At 34.4% G+C, this 13,449-nt stretch overlaps 1 protein-coding gene across 1 annotated transcript in view; it reads left to right on the top strand.

Annotated features, from left to right (window-relative positions):
- The window catches only part of LRP1B (LDL receptor related protein 1B), a 1,901,338-nt gene that overhangs the window by 922,827 nt on the left and 965,062 nt on the right, over window positions 1-13,449 (top strand). The gene's annotated exons all lie outside the window — the stretch shown is intronic.

The following is a 13,449-nucleotide window of genomic DNA, read 5'->3' as shown; positions in this document are numbered from 1 at the left end:
GTCCACACAGCCAGGACAACCTCCACTGTCCTACATTAGCAGAAGATGGGATGTTTGATTTCTGAAGCAGTAAAATAATAAATATCTGGACTGATTAAAAACAACAACAACAAAAAACAAACAAAACAAAACCTAGACCATGGCTATGGAGCAATTAAGTAGAGATTGCAACAAGAGGATTATAGGAAGGAAGGAAGGAAGGAAGGAAGGAAGGAAGGGAGGGAGGGAGGGAGGGAGGAGAGAGGGCGAGGGAGAAAGAAAAGAAAAGAAAGGAAGAGATGACTGTGTTTTTATATTTTTTTCATTTAAGGAGGTGTTTTAGAGTTCTTTTGTCAAATTATGCAATAATAAAAGATACCAGGAAAAACAAAAATAGAAATAATGAACTTCAATTTTTTTTAATGTTTATTTATTTTTGAGAGAGACAGCGTGCAAGTGGGGGAGGGGCAGAGAGAGAGGGAGACACAGAATCTGAAATAGGCTCCAGGCTCTGAGCTGTCAGCACAGAGCCCAACGTGGGGCTCAAACCCATGAACCATGAGATCATGACCTGAGCCGAAGCTGGACGCTTAACCGACTGAGCCATCCAGGTGCCCCGAAATAATGAAACTTCAAAATGAACTAACGTTGTTCAGGGAAGAAAGTATTATATTAAACTTCCCTTTACTTTGTAGCAAAAATTTATATAGTCACAGTTATATAAACATTGAATATTAATATCCCTAAAAATTAAGGTTGTAGGAGGATGTGGGGAGAGAAAGCATGAATGCATATTTTTGTGTTTGTGTTGTGTAAAGAGTTAAAAACTAATCTTGTGTAAGAATAAGTCCGTAGATTATATATAAACCTTAAAAATGTTGCAGTTTTAACAGAGACATGCTGTACAGAATTATGGAAGTAAATACAACTGACATAGCTAAAACAATTAGAAGAGTCGAAGTGAAGTGGACACTGCTATGTTTTACTGTTAGCCTTGATGGAGTGTTTGACTTTTTAAACCAGCTACATCTACTGTATGATAAAAATAAAATTTGCATTTAAAATAAAGTAATCCAAGGTGCCCACATGGCTCAGTCAGTTGGTTTTGAGCCAAAACTCAGTTGGTTTTGGCTCGGGTCGTGATCAAGTTCGTGGGATGGAGTCCCATGTCGGGCTCTCTGCTGACATCACAGAGCTTCCTTGGGATTTTTTCTCTCCTTCTTTCTCTACCACCCACCCCTCTCTCTCTCTCTCTCTCTCTCTCTCAAAATAAATAAACATAAAAAATAAAAAAATGTAATCCCTTGGCTTTTCAATATAACACTTATGAAATTTATCCCTCTACTGTAGTTGAGTCACACCTACTAGTCTCTGTTACCTCATCTCTTCACATTCATCTATATTTTAGCTATGATAGAGCTCCTCACACCCCTGCTCTTCATTTTGAGCATATGCCAGGTTCAGTCCTGCTTGGTAGGTTATGCCCCCAGATCTCTACATGGTTAACCACCTTATTTTGAACTTAGTTAAAATATCATCCTTCTAAAGATACCCTCTCGGACCAGTCTTTCTGCAGGTTATTAATACTATCTGACACTGCCTTTCTTGGGAAGGGGACCGTATAAGGGATCCACACCTTGATCATGCCCAGATATAGTTGTTTCAGCACAGAGCCACACTTTGTAAAAGTAAAGTAAACATTTTCAAGAGAAAGAAGAAAAATTATCTTTACATCTCCCAGGTTTTATTTATAAGCAGTGACAGAGTATCCTCTGTATTTTAGCATTAATCTGCACTACAGGTAATTTAAATGAACCAAAACAGTTGTCTGTAGAGACAGTTTAGTTCAGATATACTCCTATAAATGACATCCAAGTGATAGAAAGCCAATAAAATCTATCTTAAAGAACTGCAGGATTTGACTTCTGTATTAGTTATGTATTGCTGCATAACAAATTACCCCAAAACTTAGTCACGTAAAAAGAGCACCTATTATCTTAACACTTTCTGTGTGTTAGAAATTCGGGAGTTGCTTAGCTAGGTGATTGACGTAGAGTTTCTCTTGAGGTTGTAATTAAGGTATTAGCCAAGACTGCTGACAGCTAGTGATTTAACTGGGCTGGAAGATATGCTTCCAAGCTCATTCTTGTGACTGTTGGCAATAGGTCTTTGTTCCTTGCAAAATGGGCTTTTGCATCGGGTTGCTTGACTATCCTCATAGCATGGCATCTGGTTTCCACCAGAGTGATTCAAACAGAGAGCGCAAAATGGAAGTTATGATGCCTTGTATGGCTTTTCCTTGGAAATCACAGTCTGTCATTTCTACCACATTCTACTCAGTACAAAAAGTCACAAAGAACAGCCTGCACTAAGGGGGAAGAGAATTAAGCTTCACTTCCTGAAAAAAAAAAGTATCAAAACATTTGATGTGTTTTGCCCACATAAAATGTGGGCACATTTTAAAATTATCAAACCCATTAAGTGTCTATGTTATCATTAGTTATTTATGGTTTTATCTAGTACTGTGGCATTCCCTAGTAATAAATATTATAAGAAATCATAAATACATAAACTAAAGGGCAACCTTTAAGTCCTTCTGCCCCTGGAAAGGCAACTAATATTCATGGGAAACTTACTACATTTCTTTGTACTGCATTCTTAATGTTTGTTTTCTAATTTAAGCCCCTCACCACCTTGTGAATTGGATATTATGTTTATTGAATATAAGAACAATGGCTTTTACAAATATTAGTGACATTCCCAAGAACATATTTTTAAGTAGAGCATTACACTGAAATAGATGAGAGGTGCCTGGGTGGCTCAGTCAGTTAAGTGTCCAGCTTCAACTCAGGTCAGATCAGTCTTATAAGTTCCAGCCCCGTTTTATCCCCTGGGCTTACAGCTCAGAGCCTGGAGCCTGGTTCAGATTCCATCTTCCTCTCTCTGCCCCTCCCCTGCTTGTGATCTGTTTCTCTCTCTCTCTTTCAAAAATAAACACATATTATGTGTGTGTGTGTGTGTATAATGTAATAAATAGTATATACTGTTTACTTTGGTGTAATTACACTAGTGAGTCGATTTAGTTTGAAGACAAATTTTGTTTGATAGACAAAATGCTTTATAATTTTTATTAATTAGTTTACCATATTTAAAAATTGGGAGACCACCAGAATTTGGCTCAGGTCATGATCTCACAGTTCATGGGTCTGCACCCTGCATCAAGCTCTGTGCTGATAGCTCAGAGCCTGGAGCTTGCTTTGGATTCTTTGTCTGACTTTCTTTCCTTCCCTGTTCACACTCTCTGTCTCTCTCTCAAAATAAGTAAATAAACATTTTTTAAAATTGGGAGACTTCAAATGAAATCCAGAAATCTGTATTTTGGGCTTCTTTGTTATTTTTATTTAGTCATTTTTTTATTCTTGTTTTTCCTTTTAATTGAAGAATACTTGATATGCAGTATGTATTAGTTTTAGGTGACATAGTACATATTTATATGTAAACACAGTGGTCACCACAGTAAGTCTGCTTACCATCTGTCACCATACAAAGTTGTTATATTATTGACTGTATACCCTGTGCTGTACATTACATTGCATCCTTGTGTCTTATTTATTTTATGACTGGATTACTGTACCTCTTAATCTCCTTCACCTGTTTCATCCAACCTCCCACCTCCCTAACCTTCTGGCAACCATCATTTTATTCTCTGTATCTAAGAGTATGTTTCTGTTTTGTTTGTTCATCTGTTTTGTTTTTTAGACTCTACATTTCAATGAAGTCATGTGATACTGGTTTTTCTCTGATTTATTTCACTTAGTACATCATAAGATGTACTTATGCTAAGATATACTCTAGGTCCATCCATGTTGTCACAAATGGCAAGATCTATTTTTTTATAGCTGGGTAATATTACATTGCATGTATATACCATGTCTTCTTTACCCATTCATCTACTGATGGATGTGTAGCTTGTTTCCATGTCATGACTATTGTAAATAATGTTGCAATGAACACAGGGTGCATATGTCTTTTCAAATCACTATTTTCATTTTCTTTGCATAAATACCTAGAAGTGGAATTGCTACATCATATGGTAGTTCCATTTTTAATTTTTTGAAAAACCCCAATACTATTTTTTGTAGTGACAGCACAAATTTACATTCTTACAAACAGTGCACAAGGATTCCCTTTTCTCCACATCTTCCCTAACCTTGTTATTTTTTTCCTTTTGATAATAGCCATTCAGACAGTTATGAGGAGATGTCTTATTGTGGTTTTGATTTGTATTTCCTGTTGTTAGTGATGTTGAGCATCTTTTCATGTGTCTGTTGGCCAACTCTAAGTCTTTGGGAAAATGTCTGTTTAGATCCTTTGCCCATTTTTTAATTAGATTGGTTGCTAATTTGAAATTCAGTTTTATGAGGTCTTTATACATTTTGGATGTTAATCCCTTTATTGGATATATCATTTGCAAATAACTTCTCCCATTCAATACATTACCTTTTCTGCTGGTCGATGGATTCCTTTGCTGTGCAAAATCATTTTCTTTGATGTGGTCCCGTTTATTTATTTTTGCTTTTATTGCCCTAGCCTGAGGATAGAGAGTTAAAAAATATTTGTATCATAGAGGCACCTGGGTAGGTTAAGCATCTAACTTTGGCTCAGGTCGTGATCTCCAGGTTAGTGAGTTTGAGCCTTACGTTGGGCTCTGTGCTCACAGATCAGAACCTGAAGCCTTCTTCAGATTCTCTCTCTCTCTCTCTCTCTCTCTTTCTCTCTCTGTCTCCCTCCCTCCCTCCCTCTCCTTCTGCCCATCCCCTGCTCACACTCTGTTTTTCTCTGTCTCTCTCTCAAAAATAAGTAAAAATTTTAAAAAGTTTGAAAAAATATTCATTATCACTAAGACCAATGTCAAAGACCTTATTACCTATGTTGCCCCCCCCACCTTGGAGTCTGATGGCTTCAGGTTTTATTTTTAAGTCTTTAATCAATTGTGAGTTTATTTTTATATATGATGTTGGAAACTAGTCCACTTTCCGTTTTTTGCATGTAGCTGTGTATTTCTCTCAACACCATTTATTGAAGACACTGTTTTTCTCGTTGTATATTCTTCCATCCTTTGTCATAGGCCAATTGACTTTGTAAGTGTGGGTTTATTTCTGATCTCTCTATTCTGTTCCATTGACCTATTGGGTCTGTTTTTGTGCCAATACTATTATGTTTTGATTATGATAGCTTCGTAGTATATATGATATTCAGGATTATGATACCTCCGGCTTTGTTCTTCATTTCCAAGATTGCTTAAGCTATTTGGTGTTGTTTTTTTTTTCGGGGGGGGGGTGGTCCATATAAATTTTGGTATTATTTATTCTAGTTTTGTGAAAAAGTATGTTGGTAGATTGATAGGGATTATATTGAACCTATAGATTGCATAGGTAGTATGGACATTTCAATAGTGTTCTATTAAATAGTATGTGAGCACAATAAATCTTCCCATTTATTTGTGTCATCTTTAGTTTCTTTCTCCAGCCTCATAGTTTTCAGACTATACATAGTTCACTTTGTTGATTCAATTTATTCCTACACATTTTATTCTTTATGTTATTATAAGTGGGAAAATTTTCTAATTTATTGTTCTGGTACCTCATTATTAGAATACAGAAATACAACAGATAGCATTAGTCTTTAATACATTAATACATTAATACAACAGATTTTGTATTATTAAGTTTTACTTAATTCATTTATTAGTTTTAATAGTTTTGGGGCAGAGGTTTAGGATTTTTTTTAACGTATAGCATTATGTTATCTATGAAGAGTGAGTGTTTTATGTTTTCTTTAACAGCTTTTTTTTTTAATTCCAGTGTAGTTAACATACAGAATTATATTAGTTTCAGGTGTGCAATATAGTGATTCAACAATATACATTACTTAGTGCTCCTCATTATAAGTGTATTCTTAATCCCCTTCACCTATTTCACTCACCCCCTACTACCTTCCCTCTTTAACCGTCTATTTGTTTTCTATAGTTAAGTCTATAAAACTTAAGTTTTGGTTTGAATCATTTGTCTTCCTTTTTGTTTGTTTTGTTTCTTAATTTCCACCTATGAGTGAATTCATATGGTATTTGCCTTTCTCTGACTGGCTTCTTTGCTTAGCATTATAATCTCTAGATCCATCCATGTTGCATGTGGAAAGATTTCATTCTTTTTTATTGCTGAGTAGTATTCCATCGTATGTATGTATGTATGTATGTATGTATGTGTATTCACACACACACACACACACACACTACATCTTCTTTGTCCATTCATCATTGATGGAAATTTGGACTGCTGCCATAATTTGGCTATTACAAATAAGGCTGCAATAAATAGGGGTTCATATATCTTTTTGAAATAGTGTTTTTATATTCTTTGGTACATACTCAGTGGTGGAATTATTGGATCATATAGTAATTATATTTTTCATTTTTGAACCCCCATATTGTTTTCACAGTGACTGCACCAGTATGCATTCCCAGCAACAATGCACAAGTTTGTCCCCCCCAACACACACACCCTTGCCAACACTTGTTTCTTGTGTTTTTTGATGTCAGCCATTCTAACAGGTGTCAGGTGATATCTCATTGTGTTTCTGACTTGTATTTCCCTGGTGATTAGTGATGTTTAACATCTATTCATGTGATTCTTGGACATCCATACACCTTCTTTGGAGAAATGCATGTTCACGTCTTCTGCCCATTTTAATTGAACTATTTCTGGGTTTTTTTTTTCAGACTTGAGTTGCAAAAGTTCTTTATATATTTTGAATACTAATTATCAGTTATATCATTTGAAAATATGTTCTCCCCTTCAGCAGGGAGTATTAGTATTATTTAGTTTTATTTTTAGTATTGTTTCCTTCATTGTTCAGAAGCTTTTTATTTTGATACAGTGCCAATAGTTTATTTATCCTTTTGTTTCCCTCACTTCAGAAGACATATCTAGAAAAATGTTGCTATAGACAATATCAAAGAAATTACTGCCTGTGCTCTCTTGTAAGATTTTTATGCTTTTGGGTCTTATATTTTGATCCTTAATCCATTTTGAGTTTATTTTTGTTTATGATTAAGAAAAGTGATCCAGTTTCATTCTTTTGCATGTAGCTGTCCACTTTCTTAACACTATTTGTTGAAGAGACTTTATCCCATTGTCTGTCCTTGCCTCCTTTGTGGAAGATTAAGTGAGCATATATCACAGGCTTATTTATGGGCTCTGTGTTCTGTTCCACTGATCTGTAGGTCTGTTTTTGTGCCAGTGCCATATTGTTTTGATTACTGTAGCTTTATAGTATAACTTGGAATCTGGGATTGTGATAACTCCAACTTCGTTCTTCACTTTCAAGATTGCTTTGGGCGTTTGGGGTCTTTTGTGCTTCCATACAAATTTTAGGATTAGTAATTATAGTTCTGTGAAAAATGCTGTTGGTGTTTTGATAGGGAATTGATTAAAAGTGTAAATCATTTTGAGTAGTATAAACGTTTTAACGATATTTGTTCTTTCAATCCATGAGCATGGGAAGTCTTTTCATTTCTTGGTTTTGTCTTCAATTTCTTTCATCAATTTTTTTAATTTTTTTAAAAATTTTTGTTTATTTTAGAGACAGTGAAGGGGAGAGAGAGAGAGAGAGAGAGAGAAGGAGGGAGAGGGAGGGCATGAGTGGAGGAAAGGGGCAGAGAGAGAGAGAGAATCCCAAGAAGGTTCCATGCTCAGCATGGAGCCAAACATGGTGCTTGATCCCATGACCCTGTGACCATGAACTGAGCCAAAATGAAGAGTCAGTTGCTTAATCAAGTGAGTCACCCAGGCACCCCTCTTTCATAAATGTTTTATAGTTTTCAGAGTATAGGTATTTTACCTCTTTAGTTAAGTTTATTCATAGGTTTTTTATCATTTTTGGTGTATTTGTAAATGCGTTGTTTTCTTAAATTCTCTTTCTGCTTCTTCTTTAGTGTACAGAAATGCAATAGATTTCTGTAGAATGATTTTGTATCCCACAACCTTACTGAATTCATTTATCAGTTCTTTTTTTTTTTTTTTGGTGGAGTCTTCAGGATTTATATATATATACATATATAGATATATATACATATACACACATATTATATATATATATATGTATATATATATATATATATATATATATATATATATATATAGTATCTTCTTGCTTGCAAAAGGCGAATGTTTTATTTTTTCCTTAATAATTTGGATGGATTTGTTTCTTTTTGTTATCTGATTGCTGTGGTTAGGAGTTACCACATTACATTGAATAAAACTGGTGAGAATGGACACCCTTGTTTTGTTCCTGATGATAGGGGGAACGCTTTCAGTTTTTCTCCATTGAGTATGATAATAGGTATGGGATTTTCATATATGACCTCTGTTGTGTTGAGATATGTTCCTTCTAAACCTACTTTATTGAGGGTTTTACCATGAATGGATACACTTTGTCAAATGCTTTTTCTGCTTTAATTTACATGGTTATATGATTTTTTTTTATATTTTCTCTTGTTGATTTGATGTGTCACTTTGAGTGATTTGCAAATATTGAACCACTCTTACAGAAATAAATCCCTCTCGATTACAGGGAATAATTATTTTAATGTAATGTTAGATTGGGTTTGCCAATATTTTGTTGAGGATTTTTGCATGTAGGATCATCAGAAATATTGGCCTATAGTCCTCTATTTTATTGGTGTCTTTATCTGGTTTTGGTATCAGGGTAATACTGGCCTCACAGAATGAATTTGGAAATTTCCCTTCCTCTTCTACTTTTTGGAATACTTTGAGAAGAATAGGTAGAGTTGTCTGGCTAAAGGTTTATCATTTTCAGTGATGTCTTTTCAAATGTTTTCATTTAAATTCGAGTTAGTTAATATATAGTGTAATATTGGTTTCAAGAGTAGATTTTAGTAATCAATTACTTACATAGAACACCCAGTGCTCATCATAACAAGTGCCATCCTTAATTCCCATCACCCATTTAGCCCATCCCCCCATGTCCCTCCATCAACCCTGTTTGTTCTCTGTCATTAAGAGCCTTTTTTACAATTTTTTTTAAATATTTATTTTTAGAGAGACAGAAACAGAGTGTGATTGGGGGAGGGGCAGACAGAGAGGGAACCACAGAATCCGAAGGAGGCTCCAGGCTCTGGGCTGTCAGCACAGAGCCTGATGCTAGGCCTGAACTCATGAGCCATGAGATCCTGACCTGAGTGGGAGTCAGATGTTCAACCCACTGAACCACCCAGCCTCCCTATTAAGAGCCTTTTATAGTTCGCTTACCTCTGTCTTTTATTCCCTTTCCATATGTTCATCTGTTTTGTTTCTTAAATTCCATATATGAGTGAAATCATATGGTATTTGTCCTTCTCTGACTGACTTATTTTGCTTAGCATAATACACTTTACCTCCGTCCATCTTGTTGCAAATGGAAAGATTTCATTCTTTTTAAAAATTTTTTAAATGTTTGTTTGTTTATTTATTTATTTATTTTGAGGGAGAGAGAGACACACAGAGAGAGACAGAGAGAGAGAGAGAGAGAGAGAGAGAGACAGAGAGAGAGAGAGAGAGACAGAGAGACAGAGCATGAGCAAGGGAGAGGCAGAGAAAGAGGAAGACACAGAATCCAAAGCAGGCTTCAGGCTCTGAGCTGTCAGCACAGAGCCTGATGTGGATGTGGGGCTTGAACTCACAAACTGTGAGATCATAACCTGAGACAAAGTCAGATGCTTAACCAACCGCACCACCCAGGCACCACTGTTTCTTGGGTGATCTTTTCAAAGAACTATCAGCTCCTGGTTTTAGTTATCTGTTACATTGTTGTTTGTTTGTTTGTCTGAGTTTTGTTTTGTTTTGTTTTGATTTCTAGTTATTTACTTCTTCTCTAATCTTGATTATTTCCCTCCTTCTGATTTTGGATTTTTTTTTCTATATCCTTTAGGTATAAGGTTAAAAGGTTTTGTTTGTTTTTTAAGATTTTTCTTATTTATTGAAGTGGGCCTGTATCTCTATAAAATTCCTTCTTAGAACTGCTTTTACTGTGTCCCAGGGATTTTGAAAAACTGTGTTTCCATTTTGAATTTTCTCAGGTATTTTTTAATTTTACTTTTTTTTATTTCTTCATTGACACATTGATTGTCTAGTGGCTTGCTGTTCATCTCCATATGTTTGTTTTGTTCTTTGCTTTTTGGTTTTCTTTTCTTTTTTATTTTCTTCTTTAATTGATTTCTAATTATATACTGTTAAGGTCAGAAAAGATACTTGATATGATTTCAGTCTTCTTAAATTTATTGAGATTTATTTTGTAGCAAAACAAGTGATTTATCCTATAAAACATTCCATGAATACTTGAGAAAGATGTGTATTCTGCTGTGTTAGGATGGAGAATTCTGGTAAGTTTACCTGGTCTAATTCAGGATATTGTTTTCTCATTAATTTGCTGTCTGGATATCCAGTGATGCAAGTAGACTATTAAAGTTCCCTACTATTATTGTATTTCTATCAGTTATTCCCTTTGTATCTGTTAATATTTGCTTTATATATTTAAATGTTCCTATGTTGGATGAGTTAATATTTACAAGTGTTACATCTTCTTGTTGAATTTGCCCTTTATCATTATGTAATGCCCTTCTTTGTTTCTTGTTGCAACATTTGTTTTAGAGTCTAGTTGGTCTGAAATAAACATTGCTACCTCAGCTTTCTATCCTTTCCATTTGCATGGAATATCTTTTCCTATCCCTTCACTCTCTGTCCATGTGTGTCTTTGGATCTGAAGTGAGTCTTTCTTATAGGCAGCAATAGACTATATTTTTGGCCCCTTTGAAATAATGAAGCATTTCTATGTCAAAACAATCAGCTGAAATCAAGCCTGCCTTTTTATGTAAATGTGTAACTTCAGGCTATCTTCTAGTTTAGTCATAGTTCCTTCCAAAAAGTTTTGCCTATTTATGTTATTTTTCTCGTTCTTGTGGACATTTACCTTTTCTATTTCTGGCTAGTTGAAGACTATATAGCAAATAATTTGAAAAAGAAATCAAGAGGTAAATTTTGTCAACGTGTAACTTTCAAAAAGTTAAAAACATGACTCATATGATATATAGTATTCACTATAGTATTCATATATTAACTATATGTTAAGGAGCCGTTTATCTCACTAATGAGAGAACCAGAAGGATGGTAAATCCGGTTCAGAGGAGCACAGAAGAGACTGTAGAATTTATAATCACTGAAATAAAAACATGCTAATTTAAAATTGTAAAGTTATATATAAAACCACTTACTGTCATATAGCAATAAAAAGGGGTATCTTTACTACGTGATGGAAATCATTTGCATCTCTATTAGACAAAAAAATTATAATCAATGTATAAATTAATATCTGAATTCATAGATATTTGGACTGAATCAGTAGTAAGCTATAAGTTAAACAAAGGTATATTACTTAGGAAAATTAACTAGTTATTGAAGGTGCCTATTAGACAATGGTTCAGTGTGACATTGAAGGCACATATAGACATTCCTTTATATTTTTTTAACAGGATTTTGACTTTTTTTCTCAATAATTTTGTGGCATGGACTACTCTATTAAACAATACTGGAGTAAATGTGTCCTTCTGCTAGAGTACCATAACAAAATGCCACAGGCTATATGGCTCAAAGAATAGTAATTCATTTTCTCACAATTCTGAAGATTAGAGGTTCCAGATCAAGGATTCAACAGGTTTGGATTTCTCTGAGGCCTCTCAGTGGCTTACAAATAGCCTCTCTTCTCTGTGTAGGGATCCTTGGTATCTCTCTTTGTATGTCATAACCTCTTTTTATAAGGATAGGATAAGGTTAGATTAGGGCTCACCTTAATGGCATTGATTTAATCATCCCTTTGAAAACTTTAGCTCCAAATGCAGTCACATTCTGGGGCAATGGAGGATAGGACTAGAAAATATAATAGGAATATATTTAAATTTTTGTTCTGGTACAGTAATAAATCCCTGAACTAAATATTTATGATTTTTTTAATATGTCATAAAATGATTATAATTATCTTCAGCAACTTCCTATGATCTTGGTTGTATTTCAGCAAAATGAAGATGAAATACTGAATCCATTGTCTAGAAGATTTACCTATCTTCTGAAATGTGTAAATAATTCTGGCCAGATTTACTTATTTATGTACCTTTATATCTGTCAGCTTGCTTACTTGAACTTTTTGTCTAATTTCCTCCAATCTTAATAAAAGATTACATTAAAACTAGACAGAAACTTCAAATATAAGAAAAGGAAACAAAGTCAATTCCCACAATAACTGAGTGTTTGGCTAATTATTAGGTTCTTTCCTGAGACCTTGTTGCTTCAAACTTGGATGGTTGTTAACAATACCTATTGTTTCAGTAGCAGAGGATATTTCTGTAATGATACAGACTTGAAAAAAAGGTGTGAATGCTGTCAAACAGCTCTTTTGTCCGAAATTTCACTTGCATAGACTACATCAACTACACAGTTGAATGGACTCTGATACATACTTTATCTGAACCGCAGGTATTTAAAATGGCATTTGAAACAGTGGGTTCTGTTCTCTAGTTGATATAATAATGTAAAAAGAATAAAAACAAACAAAGCATACATTTCCAGATTTCTGGAGATAGAAATATTTCAGCTTTTTAAAAATCCTCACTGCTGAACTGGTTGAGAAAAGCTTCATGTAGTTTGTGGAAATTTAAATGGTTATATTTCCATAAAGACTGTGCAATTCAGGAATGAAACTGTAATCGATAGCTTGAAAATGTGTGTCCAATGAATTGCAATATCTGCTTTCTGCTTGTCCTTGTAAAGCATGATAGAAATTCCACAAAGTTGCTACTTTCCGTACCTTGCTTTGATAATATACCATTACGAGTGACAATAATGACACACACATCTATATTACTCTTTTTGTTGAAAGGGTATCATTCACTGAAACAGCATGTTACTAAGGAAGTATTTTGAAGCATAGAGCAAGAAGAATGTTTAGGTTCAGATTGCAGAAGGAAACTCTGCTTTGTCAATGAATCAGAGATCCATAGTAAGTTTGAACAAGAAGGTGTCAAATTATAATTTCTAATAAATAAAAACATGACTGTCATGAAATTCAAGAATAAATATAAACCAGAAACTTATTTATGGAATTATTGAGGTAACCAGCACAGTAGTGCTGATCTAAGAGCATTAGTGGAATTGGATAATTACAAGCATTTTAAGGAAAAAGAATGTATAAATAAAATTTGTCGGTAAGTATAAAAATGGTTAATGCCTCACAGGGCAGTACAATCATAACCTTTGAGGTTATCTTTTCTACAAGATAATTATTCACAAATTAACATGAAAATTTCACAGTATAAAGGTCTGATCAAATGGAAAATATTCAAGTCAAACACAGACACATTCTCCT

Source organism: Prionailurus bengalensis, chromosome C1, assembly GCF_016509475.1.
Source record: "Prionailurus bengalensis isolate Pbe53 chromosome C1, Fcat_Pben_1.1_paternal_pri, whole genome shotgun sequence".
Classification (NCBI taxonomy): domain Eukaryota; kingdom Metazoa; phylum Chordata; class Mammalia; order Carnivora; family Felidae; genus Prionailurus; species Prionailurus bengalensis.
The sequence above is the reverse complement of the archived record's forward strand: the minus strand, read 5'-3'. Positions and strand labels throughout refer to the sequence as shown.